Here is a 23,351-nt window from a genome sequence, read left to right as displayed (position 1 = left end):
AGTGTCCCTAATTTGCTGGGAAGTGGCGGTGCGGTCCCCTACGGCACTGCGTAGGATCCTACGGTCTTGGCGTGCATCCGTGCGTCGCTGCGGTCCGGTCCCAGGTCGACGGGCACGTGCACCTTCCGCCGACCACTGGCGACAACATCGATGTACTGTGGAGACCTCACGCCCCACGTGTTGAGCAATTCGGCGGTACGTCCACCCGGCCTCCGGCATGTCCACTATACGCCCTTGCTCAAAGTCCGTCAACTGCACACACGGTTCACGTCCACGCTGTCGCGGCATGCTACCAGTGTTAAAGACTGCGGTGGAGCTTCGTATGCCACGGCAAACTGGCCGACACTGAAGGTGGCGGTGCACAAATGCTGAGCAGCTAGCGCCATTCGACGGCCAACACCGCGGTTCCTGGTGTGTCCGCTGTGCTGTGCGTGTGATCATTGCTTTTACAGCCCTCTCGCAGTGTCCGGAGCAAGTATGGTGGGTCTGACACACCGGTGTCAATGTGTTCTTTTTTCCATTTCCAGGAGTGTATATATTCCTAAATATTTATGAGTAACTACAAACACTATTAATAAGAAGTCAGTATCATAAAAGAACTGTAATGTGTATCGAATATAAAAATTTCATATTTATACCAAACAAAGCGTAAGATTTCTAAAAGCTTCTGTAAAGTAATAAATCATTTCTATCCGGTCCGCAGCTCATGGTCTTGCGATTGCGGTCTCGCTTCCGCGTACGGGATCCCGGATTCGATTCCCGGCGGGATCAGGGATTTTCTCTGCCTCGAGATGACTGGGTGTTGTGTGTCTCATCATCATCATTGACTCGCAAGTCGCCGAAGTGCAATTTCGGCGGCCGAACACCCCATATGGGGTCTACCGGCCAACAATGCCGTACGATCATTACATATATTTTCATCCGATTATTTAATAATAAAAGGTATTGGGTTCATTGTTCGATAGAAATCTCTTTATGGCTGGGCTCTGTAGCCGTTTGGCCTACTTTTATCTCACAGTCTTCGTCACCGTGTTTGTTACAATTCAGTTGGTCGTGACTAATAAGTAATACGTTTCAAGATGATGTATGATTTAACAACTTGAATGTAATTGGTAGTTTGTATGTTCAATTTAGGATAATTACTGCACAAAAATGCATGTGGTGCAACTTCTGTTTCGAAAATGCAGTGATAATTATGTACCTTGCAACAGGTACTAATTTTGCATCTTGTGTTAGTACAAGAGTCATTCAAAAAAACCGGAATTAAAGGAATCCATATATTGTGACAATGGAATACAACATTTATTTTTCAACATAATGCGCGTCAAGTTTTGTGCACTTACGCCGGCGCTGGACAAGCTTCTCAATTCCACGTGCAAAGAATTCCTCAGAGGCGCGTGCGTAGTCAGTTATGCGCTGCTGCCTGGACTTGGTCATCAGCAAACTTTGAGCTACTTACTTACTTTCCGCGTCCGGAACTAGACTTCAGACTTCCAAAAATCAGCAGCCAATATGGCCTTGTCATTTGCCTCCCATAAGCCATTTACTGTGCAGGGCTGGTCTAAATATGGACAGATAAGCGAGTGTTGAGGATCCTGGACAGAACCACACAGAGAGTGTTCCCATTCTCTTTTAGGAAACCCCATTGCTACAGATTTGTCTTACACTTCGGCACTTCTACCCTCATACGGTTTAGGGTTCTCCAGACTGTGTATGGTAGGTCTCCAACAGGCGCCAATTCTACTTTTACATCTTTATGGTGGTTTCTCAGGTCGATTTCCCACCTTTTCAGGCGATTCTCTACATCCGGCCCTTCCAGGGCTCGGGTACGTGACAGGAAGCTCTTCCTCGAACAAAGCCGTCGGTCAGCAGGCTGATGTCCATATACCAAGGGTGACGCATGTCCTTTTCTTGCTTGGTGTTTTCGGTTTCAACAGCGATGTCACGTCGTATGTTGGGCGGTGCAATCCCCATGATTTAGTACATCTTGTGCACTGGGGTTGGCCTCAAGCATCAGGTAACAATCCGTGCCATTTCATTCACCGCGACATCAACTTTTCTCGCCTGTGTTGATGCAGACCAAGAGCTTATTTCAGGGGGTTCAAAAGGTGATAATCCGTAGGCACCAGATGGGGAAATGGGGGGGGGGGGGGGGATGGGGCAAGCAGACCAACTTCAGGTGTACCTGCACACACCACGCGCCTTTCTTTCATTTCTGATGTCAAAATGTGTTCGAACCCACCTCGCACTCACTTTCTTGAATACCAGTACGTTATGAACAACATGTTGGGCGGATCGGACACTCACGTTCATCGTTGCTGTAATATCCGTAATAGCCGCTTTCCCGTATCAGCTCATAACTTCTCTCAACGTTCTTCTCCGTAACTGCACAGAAAGAGCGGCCCTGGCGTGGCGAATCTCCCATACTTGTTGCACCCAGTTTAAACTCAACTGCGCACTCGTACACTTGTATTCGACTCCAACAACTTCACCATATTGCACTGCCGTCAGACAGCGAATCTCAGTTGATTTCAACCCTTCCGCTAACCGAAATCTAATGATACTCCGCTGCTCCATGTTGGTGCATACCAGGAAGGGCTCTGCTGTCTTGTTTCACTGAATCCCAGTATCCCGCTCAGGAGGCTATCTTGCCAGCCCCATCTGATAACAGTTCCAGAACACCACCAAAAAACAACAAAAATCCACAAACTTGGTCGAAGTCTTATATTTTTTATTCAACTTTTCCGGTTATTTATTAGATGGACGTTGTGTTCTGTATCTGAGTGTTGTATTATATCCTCAACAGGAAGTCCTTGCAACAATATTGTTCACGACGCTGAAAGTATGAATAACATTCCCGATTTGCATCACCGCGGTACCATGAGTTCCGCAACGTGTACAGGAAACTGTAATAAAGAATGAGATTTTCACTCTGCAGCGGAGTGCGCGCTGATATGAAACTTCCTGGCACATTAAAACTGTGTGCCGGACCGAGACTCGAACTCGGAACCTTTGCCTTTCGCGGTCAAGTGCTCTACCAACTGAGCTACCCAAGCACGACTCACGCCCCGTCCTCAGAGCAAGAGAGCTTCTGTAAAGTTTGGAAGGTAGAAGACGAGGTATTGGCAGAAGTAAAGCTGTGAGGACGGGGCGTGAGTCGTGCTTGGGTACCTCAGTTGGTAGAGCACTTCCCCGCGAAAGGCAAAGGTCCCGAGTTCGAGTCTCGGTCTGGCACACAGTTTTAATCTGCCAGGAAGTTTCAACTGGAATACAGATCAACATAAACATCATTTCCACCCTTTTTATTGTTCATGAAAACCACACAGTGCATGTTTTACTACCATACAGCGAGATCTTCAGAAGTGGTGGTCCAGATTGCTGTATACAGCGGTACCTCTAAAACCCATTTGTACGTCCTCTTGTATTGATGCATGCTTGTATTCGTCGTGGTATACTATCCACAAGTTCATCAACGCACTGTTGGTCCAGATTGTCCCACTCTTCAACGGTGACCCGATCCCTCAGACTGGTTGGTGGGTCACATCGTCCACAAACACCCCGTTTCATTCTATCCCAGGAATGTTCGATAGGGTTCATATCTGGAGAACATGAAGGCCACTCTACTCGAGCGATGTCGTTACCCTAAAAGAAGTCATTCACAAGACGTGCACGATGCGGTCGTGAATTGTCGTCCATGAAGACCAATGACTCGCCAATATGCTGCCGATACGGTTGCACTCTCGATCGGAGGATGACAATCACGTATCGTACAGCCGTTATGGCGCCTCCCGTGACAACCAGCGCCGTACGTCGGTCCCACATAACGGCACCCCAAAACATCATGGAACCTCCACCTTGCTGCACTCGCTGGAATGTGTGCCTAAGGCGTTCAGTCTGACCAGATTGCTTCCAAACATGTCTCTGACGATTGTCTGGTTGAAGGCATATGCGACACTCGTCGGTGAAGAGAATGTGATGCTAATCCAGAGCGGTCAATTCGGTATGTTGTTTGGCCCATTTGTACCGCACTGCATGGTGTCGTGGTTGCAAAGATGGACCTCGCCTTGGACGTCGGGAGTGAAGTTGCGCATCATGCAGCCTATTGCCCACAGTTTGAGTCATAACACGACACCCTGTGGCTGTACGAATAGCATTTTCGACATGGTGGCGTTGCTATCAGGGTTCCTCCGAGCAATAATCCGTAGGTAGCGGTCATCCACTGCAGTCGTAGCCCTTGGGCAGCCAGAGCGAGGCATGTCATCGACAGTTCCTGTCTCTCGGTATTTCCTCCATGTTCGAACATCGCTTTGGTTCACTCCGAGATTCCTGGACACTTCGCTTGTTGAGAGCCTTCCTGGCACAAAGTAACAATGCGGATGCGATCGAACTGTACTGACCGTCTAGGCATGGTTGAACTACGAACAGGAGCCGTGTACCTCCTTCCTTGCGAATTGACTGGAACTGATCGGCTGTCAGACCCCCTCCAATAGGCACTGCTCATGCGTGGTTGTTTACATCTTTGGGCGGGTTTAGTGACATCTCTCAACAGTCAACGGGACTGTGTCTGTGATACCATATCCACAGTCAACGTCTTTCTTCAGGGGGTTTTGGGAACAGGGGTGACGAAAAACTTTTTTTGATGTGTGTAATACCGGAGTAATTTACAAAGTTATGTTGGGAGGTGCTGATTGCGACGTTGATCTATTTTGCTAGGGGAGGCTGCACGACAATGAGATTCACATCACTTACTCTTCACTATTCTTAATTTTATGAATTGAGTATAGTCACAATTTACTGAACATTTTTGTGGTATAGTCAAACTTCAACCACCATCTCGAAAACGTAGTATTCCGTAATTAATGTGTTGTTTTTTGTAGCTACATCTTCACTTCATCAGCGAGGTGCACTATTTTGTTTTGGCCCCTCTATCACTCTACCACAGTATTATTGCACCTGGCAGTTTGCGCCCTCCTATCGGTTTATCGCAAGCCAGTGCGTAATCAGGGTAGATTGTATATGCACAACAGACCTGGAAACAATGGGAGCGCCATTTGTTTTCCTTACTCACCACTTGTTAACAGTAACGTCACCGCGTGCTTCCGATAACGGTCGAGTGCAACAGCATCGTGATTGATTAGTGCGGACGCGGTACGGAACTGCGCCGTAGGGACTACTAGACCGTAAACAAACAGGTAACTGCGAAACTCATTGTTTCGAGGTAGTGACTGAAAACTGAAGACTACCTCTCGTACATGGTTCAAATGGCTCTGAGCACTATTGGACTTAACTTCTGAGGTCATCAGTCCCCTAGAACTTACAACTACTTACACTAACTAACCTAAGGGCATCATACAAATCCATGCCCGAGGCAGGATTCGATCCTGCGACCGTAGCGGTCGCGCGGTTCCAGACTGTAGCGCCTGCAACCGCTCGGCCACAGTGGCCGGCTGCTCTGGAGTCTGCGCTCCAATACCGCCCCCAAGGGTTTGATTATGTTCATGTGCTGGCCAGGGAAGACGCTGGAGTTCAGTCGCATGCTCCTAATATCACGATTGTACTGTCCTGGCTGTGTGAATGGGTGCATTATCGTCCAGAAATATGGCATTTTTTAGAGACAACATTTGAATCATGGGGTACACCTGATCACCAAAAATCGTTGGCTGTAACACGGTCTTTGAGAGTAATGATGGGACCACCAGAATACCATGATATGGCTGACCACACCATCACACTTCCATCTCCATGCTTAACCTTGGAATCAAGCAGGCAGGATTGTAGGTTTCTTTTGGCGTTCTCCAGACGTAAACCTGGCCCGATGTTGGAAATGACGAAAACACTGACACGTCGGATCATATCACATGTTTCCTCCAATTAGCCGTCCAGGATTTATGCTCTTTACACTATGTGTTACTATTGTTTGAGATGGAACTGCAATAGTTGATCACTGACAACAACGTTTCACGAAATAATAATTTTTTGAATGATTTCTTGAAGCCTTCAGCTGTCATTTTCTTTACTTCCTGTACGATTGTACTATTTCTGCCTTGGGCCATTTTCAAGTATCTAAAACGAAAGTTTCATACATTGGATACTAAAGATTTCGGTGTAGCAGCTCGTCGATGAATATTCGCTTTATGGAGTTCTCGACGGACAGTGTCGATAGATACGGGGTCTCGATGACGGCTATTGAGCTCTGCAGTCACTTTAGCCGCCGTAGTGTTGTGTTATTTTGACACATTTCGTGTTGGCGTACGACGATCTCTATCATTTAGTTTTGATTTGCGCCCATTCCTACGTTTACACGATGATATCTTTCCAATGTCTTGTGCAGGCTGTAATGACTGTTAAAGCAGTTGCTCTTGAAAAATTCAATACGTTGCCTGTATTGGTTACTGGTGCTCCGGCTAATCGGGCTCCCACAGTCTGTTAGGTCTTTCATTGCACGTTCTAACAACACTACCACAACAAAGGTCCAAGATTAATTATGAGTGTGGTGTTGCTCACGCTGCTAAATATTGCATTTTCGGGCAACAACACAGCACAGTTAATAAAGTCATTTCTTGAAATAATTGATAAACTAGGCACTCATCTTTTTTTCGTTTTCCACGCTGGTCTCGTTGTGAAATCATGGCTCAATCGTCGAAACTCTTGGTAGTGATGATTCCAAGCTCCGATGCAAAGAGGCCTAGGTGTTATTCTGGGATATTCAAAAGTTTTATAGATGTGTTTCATAAACCATTCTTTAAGATTAATCTTTTGCAAGTTAGGACAATGGTGATGTAAAAAAGTAATCAGCACTCCGAATTTAAGTTACATTTCTTTTTTTATTACTTTTGTTGCAATATCGCGTAACTCGTTCCAAAACATCAATTCACAATATAAAACATATTTGAAAACATCTTCCTCACTGTTAACGTTCACATTTCACAAACTGACTACAATTTGCGTCTTTTTAACATGACGACCAAAGCTTGACTCTCTAATAACCGCTTACGCGCCCAAAAATCAGAGTTACAAGTATGTCAAAGATCATAGTGACAGAAGAAACAATACACATAAGAATAGTATCATTGCAATATATACGTATCGATGTATCAAAGTACCTCTACATTAATGAAATCAGATCTGAATGTTGTCACAGAAATATGTTAACTATTTTACAGAAACACAGTAGAATATTGCTGGCATCGAGAGGTTGAGGTGAGGTGGCGTAATGGTTACGTAATTCGAGTACCATTACAACGTCGACCTCGGCCTCTGAGTGCAAGTACGAAGTGTGTACTACTCGTAAACAGCCTGCACTGGCGCCTATTCCGTCCTAAACACACACAGTCCAGCGCGAAAGGTACCTGTTTTGGTGACCGTCAAACACAATCATGACATTACTACCACTGCACACATTATTTTGCCTACCCCTTGTATGTTAATACCATCTGCAAATTATGTTGCCAGTAGAGTCACTAACAAAGAAGTAGCAAAGTTAAACGTAGTGCATGATGCGGCAGTTCTTTACGCATTTCATTGTTTGTGGCGCCGTATATCCTGATATACGATAGGTAGGTGATGTTTACCCCCATATTGATTGTTGCCTGAAGCTAAGGGGAATCTATACCAATGACCAAGTTTGGTTGAAATCGGTCCACTTGTTTAGGAGGAGATGAAAACAGGTGTTACAAAAAGGTACGGCCAAACTTTCAGGAAACATTCCTCACACACAAATAAAGAAACATGTTATGTGGAGATGTGTCCGGAAACGCTTAATTTCCATGTTAGAGCTCATTTTAATTTCGTCAGTATGTGCTGTGCTTCCTCGATTCACCGCCAGTTGGCCCAATTGAAGGAAGGTAATGTTGACTTCGGTGCTTGTGTTGACATGCGGCTCATTGCTCTACAGTACTAGCATCAAGCACATCAGTACGTAGCATCAACAGGTTAGTGTTCATCACGAACGTGGTTTTGCAGTCAGTGAAATGTTTACAAATGCGGAGTTGGCAGATGCCCATTTGATGTATGGCTTAGCACGGGGCAATAGCCGTGGCTCGGTACGTTTGTATCGAGACAGATTTCCAGAACGAAGGTGACCCGACAGGAAGACGTTCGAAGCAATTGATCGGCGTCTAGGGAGCACGGAACATTCCAGCCTACGACTCGTGACTGGGGAAGACCTAGAACGACGAGGATACCTCCAATGACGATAACCCTAATGTCAGCGTCAGAGAAGTTGCTGCTGTACAAGGTAACGTTGATCACGTCACTGTATGGAGACTGCTACGGGAGAACCAGTTGTTTCCGTTCCATGTACAGCGTGTGCTGACACTATCGGCAGCTGATTGGCCTCCACGGGTACACTTCTGCGAATGGTTCATCCAACAATGTGTCAATCCTCATTTTAGTGCAAATGTTCTCTTTACGGATTAGGCTTCATTCCAACGTGATCAAATTGTAAATTTTCGGAATCGACATATGTGGGCTGACGAGAATCCGCACGCAATTGTGCAATCACGTCATCAACACAAATTTTCTGTGAACGTTTGGGCAGGCATTGTTGGTGATGTCTTGATTGGGCCCCATGTTCTTCCACCTACGCTCAATGGAGCACGTTATCACGATTTCATACGGGATACTCTACCTGTGCTGCTAGAACATGTGCCTTTACAAGTACGACACAACATGTGGGTCATGCACGATGGAGCTCCTGCACATTTCAGTCGAAGTGTTCGTACGCTTCTCAACAACAGATTCGGTGACCGATGGATTGGTAGAGGCGGACCAATTCTATTCCCTCCACGCTCTCCTGACATCAACCCTCTTGACTTTCATTTATGGGGGCATTTGATAGCTCTAGTCTATGCAACACCGGTACCAAATGTAGAGACTCTTCGTGCTCGTATTGTGGACGGCTGTGATACAATACGCCATTCTCCAGGGCTGCATCAGCGCATCAGGGATTCCATGCGACGGCGGGTGGATGCATGTATCCTCGCTGACAGATGACATTTTGAACATTTCCTGTAACAAAGTGAAGTCGCGCTGGTACGTTCTGATGCTCTGTGTTTCCATTCCATGATTAATTTGATTTGAAGAGAAGTAATAAAATGAGCTCTAACATGGAAAATAAGCGTTTCCGGACACATTTTCTTTCTTTGTTTGTGAGGAATGTTTCCTGAAAGTTTGGCCGTGCGTTTTTGTAACACTATATATATATATATATATATATATATATATATATATATATATATATATATATAATGTTACGGATTCCTGGAGGAATAATTTCTTATTTCGTGTAGTTTCAGCGATGCACGTGCAGGGTTTCTGAGACGGTGAAGCCGATGCGAGCTCAGTTGTCGCAGACACGTGGGATGGGATGGGAGTGGAGACGAGACGAGAGGAGCGGAGCGGCAGCACGGCGGAGTGGTGCTTTTACGGCCGCGTCCCCCGTGAATTCTTTACGAGGGCCGCTCCCAGCCGCTGGTCGCAAAACGGCCGAACTGTTCGTGGCGGCGCGCGCGCCGCTGCACGCCACCGTATACTGCACCAGCGACCCGGCATTAACTATCTAAGACCACAGGACTTCACCGGCGTGGCGTATTTTGTTTGGGGGCCACGAATGACATTCAGAGAACGACGTCAAGCCAGTCAATACTATCACTTCCATGTAACTTACGCGATGTAAGCAGCCGCACGCAAGCAAATTTGCCTGGAGGCACGAAAGCTTTGTGTTCCATGTACAATTAGTGTTTCTAGTGATGATGATGTTGTGGTCTGCAGTCCTGACAGTGGTTTGATGCAGCTCGCCATGGTACTCTATCCTGTGCAAGCTTCTTCATCTCCCAGTATCTACTGCTACCTACATCCTTCTGAATCTGCTTAGTGTATTCATCTCTTGGACTCCCTCTACAATTTTTACCCTCCACGTTACCCTCCAATACTAAATTTGTGATCCCTTGATGCCTCAGAACATGTCCTATCAACCGATCCCTTCTACTAGTCAAGTTGCGCCACAAACGTCTCTTCTTCCCAATTTTATTCATTACCTCCTCATTAGTTATGTGATCTACCCATGTACTCTTCAGCATTCTTCTGTAGCACCACATTTCGAAAGCTTCTATTCTTTTTTTGTCCAAACTACTTATCGTCCATGTTTCACTTCCATACACCGCTACACTCCATACAAATACTCTCAGAAACGACTTCCTGACACTTAAATCAATACTCGATGTTAACAAATTTCTCTTCTTGAGAAACACTTTCCTTGCCATTGCCAGTCTACATTTTATATCCTCTCTACTTCGACCATCATCAGTTATTTTACTTCCTAAATAGCAAATCTCCTTTACTAATTCAAGTGTCTCATTTCCTAATCTAATTCCCTCAGCATCACCCGATTTAATTTGACTAAATTCCATTATCCTCGTTTTGCTTTCGTTGATGTTCATCTTATATCCTCCTTTCAAGACACTGTCCATTCCGTTCAACTGCTCTTCCAAGTCCTTTGCCGTCTCTGACAGAATTACAATGTCATCGGCGAACCTCAAAGTTTTTACTTCGTCTCCATGAATTTTAATACCTACTCCAAATTTTTCTTTTGTTTCCTTTACTGCTTGCTCAATATACAGATTGAATAACATCGGGGAGAGGCTACAACCCTGTCTCACTCCTTTCCCAACCACCGCTTCCCTTTCATGCTCCTCGACTCTTATGACTGCCATCTGGTTTGTGTACAAATTGTAAATAGCCTTTCGCTCCCTGTATTTTACCCCTGCCACCTTTAGGATTTGAAAAAGAGTACTCCAGTCAACATTGTCAAAAGCTTTCTCTAAGTCTACATGTGCTAGAAATGTAGGTTTGCCTTTTCTTAATCTTTCTTCTATGATAAGTCGTAAGGTCAGTATTGCCTCACGTGTTCCAACATTTCTACGGAATCCCAACTGATCTTCCCCGAGGTCAGTTTCTACCAGTTTTTTCCACTCGTCTGTAAAGAATTCGCGTTAGTATTTTGCAGCAGTCGCTCAGTAAACTGATAGTTCGGTAATTTTCACATCTGTCAAGGCCTGGTTTATTTGGTATTGGAATTATTATATTCTTCTTGAAGTCTGGGGGTATTTCGCTTGCCTCCTACATCTTGCTCACCAGATGGTAGAGTTTTGTCAGGACTGGCTCTCCCAAGGCTGTCAGTAGTTCTAATGGAATGTTGTCTACTCCCGGGGCCTTGTTCCGACTCAGGTCTTTCAGTGCTCTGTCAAACTATTCACGCAGTATCATATCTCCCAATTCATCTTCGTCTGCATCCTCTTCCATTTCTATAACATTGCCCTTAAGTACATCGCCCTTATATAGACCCTCTATATACTCCTTCCACCATTCTGCTTTCCCTTCTTTGCTTAGAACTGGGTTTCCATCTGAGCTCTTGATATCCATACAAGTGGTTCTCTTTTCTCCAAAGGTCTCTTTAATTTTTATTAATCCAATGAAAATACGAGGCGTCAAGATTTCTTACTGCAAAAGTCTAAAAGCAATTGACATTCATCGTGAGATCTGTGCAGTCTACGGAGAAAACATTATGAGTGATGGAATGGTAACAAACTGGGTGAGAGCATTTAAGGATGGCCACACAACTGTACACGATGAAGTGGGCGTCCTTCGGTCGTTAGTGAAAGTTTGGTGGAGGAAGTGGACAATGAGGTGAGTGAAAACAGACGCTTTACGATTTCCTTCTTGTGGTATGACTTTGCTAATCTTCCTCGTAGTGTTTTTTATGGCACTGTGACCGAGCACTTGAATTACCGAAAATTGTGCGCACGTTGGGTACAGACAATGTTGACGGATGTGCACAAAACCAAACGTTAGGACAGTGCATTGACTTTCCTTGAGCGATACTTAACGACGGTGATGATTTCTCAAGCCAAATTGTTACGGTGGATGAAACATTGGTGGCCTACGTCACACCAGAATCAAAGCAACAGTCCATGGAAGTTGAGCAAGGGCATCGTTTTGCTCCAAGACAGTGCCCGTCCGAATGTGGAGTATCAGACAAAAGAGCTCATCGCATCTTTTCGATGTGGAACTCTAGATCATCCTCCGTACAGCTCCGATCTTGCACCCAGTGACTACCATCTGTTCTTGCACTTGAAGGAATACCTGGGCGGTCAGCGTCTTCAAGATGATCACGAAGTCAAAACAGTGGTGACGCAGTGGTTAACAAGTCAGGCGGCAGACTTCTATGAGGAGGGTATTCAAAAACTGGTACAACGTTGTGACAAGTGCCTCAATATTGACGGACATTACGTAGAAAAGTAGATTTAGGTACAGGCTTTCATGTAAAAACAAAATTATTGACATATCTTAGCATGTATTTTTTTTAAATTTCAAAACGGTACTTAAAATACACGTCTCGTATTGGTATATGTTTCCAGAAACCTTTTGAAGTCTCAAACATCTATGATGTATATAAGCAGACTTGAGCGATGAATGGAAATTTGTCCCAAGGCTGTTCGAGCTTAGCAGGAATACTAAGTGGTCTGGGGCGTGTACGGCAATATGAGTTGAGTAGGAAGGCGGGCGAGGGCAGTCCGTGGAGCTGTGCAAACCCACTGTGGCAAGGTGGCGTAGTGGCTAGCGCATCTGCCAAGTGAACAGGAGAGACAGGTTCGAATCCTGTCCTCAGTACAAATTTTCACTCGCTGCTCCTGTCTGCATATGTACACATCACAGATGTCTGAGACTTGAACAGGTCTCTGGTACCATCTACGAGGGTCGGTCAAAAAGTAATGCCTCCCATTTTTTTTCTACTTAAAAAAATTAAGTTAAGTGAAAAATTTGAATTTGGCGCCATTCCTCAAACCTTCTTCTGCAATCCACTGCAGTAGTAACTTTCTGTGTCAACAGGTGGCAGCACAGCAGAAGTTTGTCAGATGGCCGACATCGATGTTCGTTTGAGACAGCGTTGTGTGATTGAATTCTTGAATGCAGAAGGTGAAACGCCCATACGCATTCATGAAAGACTGAAGAAGGTGTATGGTTTTGTGACAGTGGATGTCAGCACTGTTAGACGATGGGTTCGTCGTTGTAAGGAAGCTGAAGGGCAAACACCGTTGACTGACGAAAAGCGGAGCTGCAGGCCGGTGAGTGCAGTGACTCCACACAACATTCAGCAAGTTGATGACATCATTCGTGGTGACCGTCGGGTGACTGCAGATGAAGTGTGTCGCATTATTTCTCTTAGTAAAGGCAGTGTGATCACGATTATTAAACAATTGGGGTACTCAAAAGTTTGTGCACGGTGGGTTCCAAGAATGTTAACCGATCAGAATAAAGAGGCAAGGAAAACAATAGCCTCCCAACACTTGCAGCGCTTCCGTTTGGAGGGAGATGAGTTTCTGAAAAAAATTGTGACCGGAGACGAAACATGGGTGCATTTTTTTGAACCCGAATCAAAGAGGCAGTCAATGGAGTGGCGTCACACAAACTCGCCGAGGAAGAAAAAATTCAAAACTGTGCGATCGGCAGGGAAAGTTATGGCAACAGTTTTCTGGGATACAGAGGGTGTGATTCTGGTTGATTTTTTGGAGCAGGGATGCACAATAAATTAAGCTCGCCGAGGAAGAAAAAATTCAAAACTGTGCGATCGGCAGGGAAAGTTATGGCAGTTTTCTGGGATACAGAGGGTGTGATTCTGGTTGATTTTTTGGAGCAGGGATGCACAATAAATTCTGTTCAATACGTCACAACCCTCAAAAAACTTAAAGCACGTCTTCAGCGAGTTCGCCCAACAAAATCAATGGCAGATGTTCTTCTTTTGCATGACAATGCAAGACCACACACCAGTCGTCACACCTCTGACGAGATTGTCAAAATTGGATGGGAAGTTTTGCCTCATCCCCCATACAGCCCTGACCTGGCACCATCAGACTTCCATCTGTTCGGGCCACTAAAAGAAGCTCATCGTGGGATTCATTTTGAAGATGAGGAGGCCGTCAAAACATCCGTGCGTCAATGGCTTAGGAAGCAGAGCTGTGATTTTTACCGTGCTGGGATACATGCCCTTGTTCAAAGATGGACCAAAACTGTAGAGATGGGCGGAGATTACATTGAAAAATGACAAAATGATCCTCAATGTTGTGGTTTTCAACCTATGTAATTGCATTTAAATTTCCTGACAATTAAACGTAGAAAAAAAAAATAGGAGGCATTACTTTTTGACTGACCCTCGTAGTTTCATTTAATTAAAGCACCTACGCCTGCGTTTCAGGCAGGATCCCCCGTTTCGTTCGGCGCTCAGATGCTGTTCCAGTACAGCTGGACAGCCTCTGAAATGCTTTTCGACTTTAGGAGGGACACCAAGTGGGCTGAGGCGTGCATTGGAATTCGGGGAGAGGAAGGAGCCGTCCTAGGGTAGTCGTTCAGTTGTTTTTTTTATTTTCGCAAAGTTATGATCTGTCTGTTCGTTCATTGACGTCTCTGTTCACTGCAATAAGTTTAGTGTCTGTGTTTTACGACCGCACCGCATAACCGTGCGATTAGTCGACGAAAGGACGTGCCTCTCCAATGGGAACCGAAAACATTTGATCGCAAGGTCATAATTGAACCGATTTCTCCACAGGAAAACACGGCTGATATATTCTATACGACACTGGTGACGGCGTCTGCGTCACATGACAGGAATATGTTGTCGACGCACCTAACTTGTACACTTGGCGAATGGGTAAAGAGATTTAGGTTTTCTTGTCCATGCTTCGATGGTTGTTTAGGTGTAACGTCCCCATACTACGGCGCAGTTACCTCGTATCGGACGGACAGATAATAACTGTCTGAAAATAAAAAATTAAACTTTTCACTCCAGGGAAGACTTGAACCGAGGACCTCTAGTTCCACAGCTGCTCATGATAACCACGGGACCACGGCGCTCATGAGCTCACATTGTCCTTGATGTTGCCTATCTCGCGCATGGACTACTCAGTTTGTATACTTTGCTTATTTTTTTCATAGTTCCACACAACTTCATGTTTTCTCGATTGACCTGTGTTCAGTTTTTCAAGGCCTATCCACTGTGCCAACTTACAACTAAATCTGAGGGGGGAGCGATGGGGAGGTTCCCTTGAAAGCAGATGGTCAAAATGTCGTCCCTCATCAGTATACACACTGTGTGTGTGTGTGTGTGTGTGTGTGTGTGTGTGTGTGTTTCTTGTTTGGCCTATTACGCGTGAGACGGTCTCCAGCGTCGGGTGGAACTCGAAAGTCTGAGGTGCCCCGTCGGCAGTACCTGACAGCGCAGATAAGAGTGGGCAGCTGGTGAGGGGGCGTGTCGCCTTGTTTACCGCTGGACGGGACCAGGATTCCGCGCTGCCGCGTCGCGACCCTGCTTTCTCCCGCGGGCGGCGCTGTAAAAATGTCCCCTGACGTCACGGGGCACCTATCCGCCGCTGTTAGGCGAGCGCGTCAGCCGTGATGCAACCGGCACCAGTGCGTATTGAGGATTCAATGCCGCAGCAATGTAACAGCCGAGACGACTTGCGTAACGGCAGTGTTAATATTCATGGCGGCAGTTACTGGCGGCGCACGCCGATGTACACTGCCAGCCATTAAAATTGCAACACCAGGAAGAACAGCAAATGATGAAAGTTTACTTCTTGTGTGCGTACTTTACGCGGTCAGGCCGAGAGGACCGCGCACAGCTACAGACTACTCCCACACTGGGCTTTTACTACGAGGACGTCCTGAAAAGTAATGCCGCCCAACTTTTGACGTAAAAACTCTTACAACGCTGTTTAAACAAAGCGAACGTTATTAACTTTCTACATCTTCAGTCTTCATATCTACTTATCTATTAAACTTTCCGGCAGATTAAAACTGTGTGCCCGACCGAGACTCGAACTCGGGACCTTTGCCTTTCGCGGACAAGTGCTCTACCGACTGAGCTACCCAGGCACGACTCACGCCCCGTCCTCACAGCCTTACTTCTGCCAGTACCTCGTCTCCTACCTACCAAACTTTACAGAAGCTCTCTTGCGAACCTTGCAGTACTAGCACTCCTGAAAGAAACCATATTGCAGAGGCATGGCTTAGCCACAGCCTGGGGTATGTTTCCAGGATGAGAAATTCACTCTGCAGCGGAGTGTGCGCTGATATGAAACTTCCTGGCAGATTAAAAGTGTGTGCCGGACCGAGACTGGGAATGTCAGTCCCACGGGAAGCGTGCAAGGGATAAATACCTGCAGTCGCGCTATTCATCTGTGTCCTCGGTGGCTCAGATAGAGCGTCTGCCATGTAAGCAGGAGATCCCGGGTTCGCGAGCCGGTAGGGTAACACATTTTCAGCTGTCCACATCGAGGTAAATCAACATCACCTGTCGGCAGCTGAGGGTTTCAGTTGGTCATAATTTATTCCTGGGAAAAGCTGCACCGTCATCAATAGTATTCTGTTCTTTCGAGAGCAGTTACTGTCTTCACATACAAAATTACTTTCCCTGGTCAGTGTCTTCCTACAATGGTAGGCGGAGGACGAGATTGGTGTTCAATGTCCCGTCGACAACGAGATCATTAAAGACGGAGCACAAGCTCTGATTAGGGAAGGAAAGTGGCAACGCCCTTCCAAAGGGACCATCCCAGCAGCTGCCTTGAGCGGTTTATGGAAATTACGAAGAACCTAAATCAGGATGGCCGGACGCGGGCGAATGCGAGTCCGATGTGCTAACAAATGCGCTACTCCGCTCGGTCAGCTGTTTGCATCATGAATACGAATTGCGCTGTAGACCTCTATGTACTGAATGTCATATTGGCTATAAAAGCCTTAGATATCGACTCACCCAGAAACAAAGTGCCAGTGGTGTAAGAGGTGCAGCATGTGTCGCTGCGTACAACACAGCTGAACGCCGTGTCGAGGGCAAAAACTGCACTGGGTTTGTCAGTTTGTGTAAAGTATACCTGTAACGTGGTGCAGTATAATTTGACTATAAACAGGCACTACAGTTAGCAAACTGTGGCTCGTATGTGAAGAGGTACTGCTACCCCTCCACCAGTTCTCGATGCTTCCGATTTGCCGCCATTGCGGAAAGAGTTTATCCATTTTTATTTACTTGGGCTCTAGCTGCCCAGCTATTTAATCAGTTACATTGCTATTCACTGTATTAGAATTACATACGTTTTCAATGTTACTAGTGGATTTTCGACACATCTCACTATTGAATTACGTATTACCACGACAAACAACAGAAACATATGAAGTTTCTTCTAATAAGTACCTCAGTAACTGCCACCATTTTGCAAGATTTACGAGGTTGATCATCGTAATTAAGTGGACATACAGTTTTGGCTATGGGGCCAGATTCGTCTTCTAAAGTTTGGTCTGTCGTTAAAGCTTTCATTATATACAAGTACACACGATGACACTCGTGTCCATTGCGCATTCTCACGTTGGATGCCCCAATGAGGCGAGACTGTAGTTGAGGCCACAGTTGGTTCCGAGATGTACTGGGGATGTTTTTCGTACCACGAGTTCTTATCTTTCATTCAAATTCCCGCCGACACGAACCATGACGTTCGTTTCAACATTCTCGGTAACCAAATGTTATTGATTAAAAACAGTCTTGGTTACAATTCAAGTTTTTTATTTTTCAACGACGCGTTTCGCCTTATTTAGGCATCTTCAGGTTATTTTTTCTAGACGGACGCGAGAAGCACCAAGATCTGCATACCGCGTTCCCGTTCACAGGAGCCAGTAACGGAGTAACATGGGGGCTCTGGTAGACACGCGTCGTCGAAAAATAAAAAAAACTTAAACTGCAACCAAGACTGTTTTTAACCAATTAAGCGCTGGTTTGCTGTATGCCACATATGGATTGGAAGAATTTCTAACCAAATGTTATCCTTTCTCCTACATATTCCTGATCATTAAGGTGCGGACACTTCCTCTTCCAAGATAACAAGAGCCGTCTTCACAGGGCTCGACAGAAACGTTCCTCGTTTGATGAGGTCTCAAGCATCGTATAACATTTCGACTATCCCACTAAATCAGCCGATCGTAATCCAACAGCAAATATCTGGGACCACTTGGAAAGGCAGGTGAAACGCAGCAACGAAAGTGAGCGCAGTGTGGTAGCTCTGTGTTGTATTATCATCAACGGGTGACACTGGTGGATACGACATGCCTGAAGAACCCTGTACGTTGTCCCCGATGGTGAGTGTTCATCGGAGGTGAGGGTATCATCTGGAGTGCCCCAGGGAAGTGTGGTAGGTCCGCTGTTGTATTACATCTACATAAATGATCTTTTGGATAGGGTGGATAGCAATGTGCGGATGTTTGCTGATGATGCTGTGGTGTACGGAAAGGTGTCGTCGTTGAGTGACTGCGAGAGGGCTGATCACACGCACAGCACAGCGGACACACCAGGAACCGCGGTGTTGGCCGTCGAATGGCGCTAGCTGCGCATCATTTGTGCACCGCCGCCGTCAGTGTCAGCCAGTTTGCCGTGGCATACGGAGCTCCATCGCAGTCTTTAACACTGGTAGCATGCCGCGACAGCGTGGACGTAAAGCGTATGTGCAGTTGACGGACTTTGAGCGAGGCCGTATAGTGGGCATGCGGGAGGCCGGGTGGACGTACCGCCGAATTGCTTAACACGTGGGGCGTGAGGTCTCCACAGTACATCGATGTTGTCGCCAGTGGTCGGCGGAAGGTGCACGTGCCGTCGACCTGGGACCGGACCGCAGCGACGCACGGATGCACGCCAAGACCGTAGGATCCTACGCAGTGCCGTAGGGGACCGCACCGCCACTTCCCAGCAAATTAGGGACACTGTTGCTCCTGGGGTATCGGCGAGGACAATTCGCAACCGTCTCCATGAAGCTGGGCTACGGTCCCGCACACCGTTAGGCCGTCTTCCGCTCACGCCCCAACATCGTGCAGCCCGCCTCCAGTGGTGTCGTGACAGGCGTGAATGGAGGGACGAATGGAGACGTGTCGTCTTCAGCGATGAGAGTCGCTTCTGCCTTGGTGCCAATGATGGTCGTATGCGTGTTTGGTGCCGTGCAGGTGAGCGCCACAATCAGGACTGCATACGACCGAGGCACACAGGGCCAACACCCGGCATCATGGTGTGGGGAGTGATCTCCTACACTGGCCTTACACCTCTGGTGATCGTCGAGGGGACACGGAATAGTGCACGGTACATCCAAACCGTCATCGAACCCATCGTTCTACCATTCCTAGACCGGCAAGGGAACTTGCTGTTCCAACAGGACAATGCACGTCCGCATGTATCCCGTGCCACCCAACGTGCTCTAGAAGGTGTAAGTCAACTACCCTGGCCAGCAAGATCTCCGGATCTGTCCCCCATTGAGCATGTTTGGGACTGGATTAAGCGTCGTCTCACGCGGTCTGCACGTCCAGCACGAACGCTGGTCCAACTGAGGCGCCAGGTTGAAATGGCATGTCAAGCCGTTCCACAGGACTACATCCAGCATCTCTACGATCGTCTCCATGGGCGAATAGCAGCCTGCATTGCTGCGAAAGGTGGATATACACTGTACTAGTGCCGACATTGTGCATGCTCTGTTGCCTGTGTCTATGTGCCTGTGGTTCTGTCAGTGTGATCATGTGATACGGTGTTCTTATTTCAATTTCCAGGAGTGTATTTGGGCGTAACATTGCAGAGCGATATGAAGTGGGACAAGCATGTAATGGCAGTTGTGGGGAAGGCGGATAGTCGTCTTCGGTTCATTGGTAGAATTCTGGGAAGATGTTGATCCTCTGTAAAGGAGGCCGCTTATAAAACACTAATACGACCTATTCTTGAGTACTGCTCGAGCGTTTGGGATTCGTATCAGGTCGGATTGAGGGAGGACATAGAAGCAATTCAGAGGCGGGCTGCTAGATTTGTTACTGGTAGATTTGATCATCATGCGAGTGTTACGGAAATGTTTCAGGTACTCGGGTGGGAGTCTGTGGAGGAGAGGAGGCCGTTTTTTCGTGAATCGCTACTGAGAAAATTTAGAGAAGCAGCAGTTGAGGCTGACTGCAGTACAGTTATACTGCCGCCAACTTACATTTCGCGGAAAGGCCACGAAGGTAAGATAAGAGAGATTCTCGTACAGAGGCCTTTTTCCCTCGTTCTTTTTGGGAGTGGAACAGGGAGAGAAGATGGTACGAGATGCCGTCCGCCACGCACCTGTCTCCTGCAGGTCATGATTTTCTGTCCGCTGTTGTAATTACTGCCAGGTAGTGAAGTAAACCGACGTAGTGGAGCACACGTGCAGTGTCGAGTACTCGCCGGCCTACGGCGCTCGCCTCGCCGCTGCTTCCCCACGCCCCACGCCGCGACAGGGCAGGGCAGGGTTACGACTCGCTGAATACTGGATGCGGCCGCGGGGTCACGGGGTCGCTATTTCGATCCCCAGCGCGCCCCCGCAGCGACGCCGCGCAGCCCGCCGTCCCCCACCCCAGCCCTGCTATAAATAATGCCGCCCCCACCGGCGCTGTGGCGCGTATGCCCGCATGACAACTGCATGCTGACGCCGAACACTGCAACGCGCTTCACCCCCCATTCATCTCTGCCCCAGCGTGCCGCCCGCATTATGCAGCTGTGCTCCCTTACGAGCGCAGTCATCTCGATGAAATAAAGTTAGTTAACTAACTGTTTTGTTTGCAGGTTCACGCCCGCAGTTTTGGTACATATTCAGGTCGTATACATGGACAAGAAAAAAATATTCCCGGCTTTCCCGGTTAAAATACGCTATCTCCCGGGTGAAAATACACTTATCCTGTGTTAAGTGAAAGTATACTCTTCCTCGGCACCGTACAACTCATCAATCCTTTGAATGTTTATGGTTTTATATACCGAGGTAGAATTTCTCGGCACTTCCGAAAACGAATCTCAGGGGGGAAACACATTTTGAAAGATCTTTGATGTGCAGCAACATGTACGCTGCATATTTTCGTATTACGAAGGTATAAATCTGAATTCCAACAAACACCGCATGTCACTTTCCGAAGCATTCAAATCCAGGTTGCAATGTGCTTTTGTAAGCCAGTCATAGCTCGTGTCACGTGATCTCGCCAGCTGATGACACCGTAAGACACGTGATGCAGTCAGTCAATAGCCAGATCACTCAAGTAGCGAGAACACACAAATAAGGAAAGTTATTGGTTTAAATTAATATACATAGCATTCAATTAAGAAGATTAATAATCTGGAAAAGAAGCTAAGTTCCCACATGTAATGTTCGTCTTTTTTGCGCATGTTACACTTTAAGATACATTACACAAATGTGCCAGTAAATTTTTCATAACGATGTAAATGACTCATCTTCTGGGCTCTAAATTCTTCTAAATGGTCGTCCTCAAAGCGTTGATTTTTAAATGAGAGTCAAACACTTTGTGATTTAAGAAATTCATCGTACATCCTCGGACATAGTTCATCTTGCGTAAACGGAAATTTACTTTGAATGTAATGATTTTCAGACCACCAATCGCAACATTTTCCCACGACATGTTACAAATAGGTTAGTTTCAGCAGTTGCCAGCGAGCACCACATAACAGGCGTCACCGCGCTTGCGCAGCTACGATGACGCAGGAAGCCCGATTGTTCCTACGTGTAAAACATTAAAAGCTCTTACATTATGACACAAAAGAAACCGGACATCAGAGGATACTTCACGAGCATTGGAATTTCGTGAATCATACTAAAATGCATAATTAGGCCTATGTCCAGATTCGGATGCAAATTTTCTTGGAGTACCAGTACTGTATTATCTCATATTTGCTTCTTTATTATGGCACAATGCCATGCGTGCACTTGAAATGCAGCGAACAGTTTGAAATTAAACACTTTGTTTCAAATAAATTTACTGCCTCAGCGGAAGAGATTTAATAAAAGCCAAATCTCTTTAGCAAACGCCGGCCGCGGTGGTCGTGCGGTTCTAGCGCTGCAGTCCGGAACCGCGGGACTGCTACGGTCGCAGGTTCGAATCCTGCCTCGGGCATGGATGTGTGTGATGTCCTTAGGTTCGTTTGGTTTAAGTAGTTCTAAGTTCTAGGGGACTGATGACCTAAGATGTTAAATCCCATAGTGGTCAGAGCCATTTGAACCATCTTTAGCAAACCGACAAAAAGAACTTCATTGTTTGGAAGGCGATTAATGCTTGCCTGTCAGGTGGAAATAAAATATGAAACTAATAACATATTTTAGCCTTCCGTAATTATGCGAACGTATTTTAATTCATTTGCTAGCTCCCGGCCACAAAAATCAGTTTTACTTTCATTTAACGTGAGAGCAATAAACGAAGAGGAAACAACAAAATCACTGAACCTAAACACAGGTCACGTGGAGACGTACCACCTCCCCACCACAACTCGGACAGTTCTGTGCATCAGCTACGACATTTCCGAATCGGGACAATACTACATAGTGGCACCTAGCCACACTTCTCTAACCAGAAGCAACTGCGCATGCCCAAGAGAAAGCCCGTAACTGCTCAAACGAATCTAATTTAAACAGTTGTTACGTCACGCTCATCGGAGGCGATTTGTTGTTATAAAGAATTGCATAGTCTTTGTAAAGCCTTTGACAAACTTTCCTGTTGGAAGACGCTCGTCTGAGCACTGTGTTTTCTTGTTGTACATGGAGCATTTCCTTTGCAACTTAAATTTCATTTCCTCTTCCTTTTTTTCTCTCGTTCATGTTTTGTTGCTGCAGAGAATTATTCTGCAGTAGGGAGATACAGTAATATCCTTTGTTAGAATATCAGTTCTTACCAGCCAAAATCAGAAAAATTTAACTGAAAACTACAACAATGAAAAATTCCCGGAATTTTAAACAATTCCCGGGTTTTTCCCGGATGAAAAAATTCACTTGTTTTTCCCGGATCCCCCGGCTGTCTCGGGTCGTATACACCCTGATGTTGGAACCGTCGCCCCATAGTACCGCAACGCGCCGCTAGACGGCTAAAAGCAAATGTCCGTGCCAGCTGAAGGACGATCGAGTTACTCGGACTGGACATCCGGACAGGCAGCAGATAATGCCCATTGTAAGGACTCGCTGACACCCGAGCGGCATAGGAGCGAATCGCTGTGTTATATCCTCACCCCTCTCCAAAACATTTTCTGTCAATATCCTTCTGTTACACTTCGCTCTGACCACTTAAACTGCACTCTGAAGACTCAATAGCCGTGCAGCACTATCACGTCAGCAGAAAAGCTTGGTTGTTGAGACAGCGTCACTATTTTAAGCAGATGGAAATATACCAGAAAGTTACAGCATTCAGCTATGTGCTATTTTGGTTCTAGTACATCAGAATTTTCTTTCTTCGTATTACCAAAGTTCCGTCCTAAAACGAGCAGTTTTCCACGCTAGTGC

The 23,351-nt window shown here is 46.3% G+C and overlaps 1 protein-coding gene and 1 non-coding gene across 2 annotated transcripts in view; both read right to left on the bottom strand.

Annotated features, from left to right (window-relative positions):
* The window catches only part of LOC126292316 (mitogen-activated protein kinase kinase kinase 11-like), a 576,187-nt gene that overhangs the window by 393,212 nt on the left and 159,624 nt on the right, over nt 1-23,351 (bottom strand). The window lies entirely within an intron of this gene.
* Trnas-cga (transfer RNA serine (anticodon CGA)) lies at nt 15,855-15,927 on the bottom strand. Its single transcript has one exon. It is a non-coding gene; the product is annotated as a tRNA-Ser (tRNA).

This window comes from Schistocerca gregaria, chromosome 9 (assembly GCF_023897955.1).
Source record: "Schistocerca gregaria isolate iqSchGreg1 chromosome 9, iqSchGreg1.2, whole genome shotgun sequence".
Lineage (NCBI taxonomy): Eukaryota > Metazoa > Arthropoda > Insecta > Orthoptera > Acrididae > Schistocerca > Schistocerca gregaria.
This window is presented reverse-complemented; position numbering and strand designations above follow the sequence as displayed.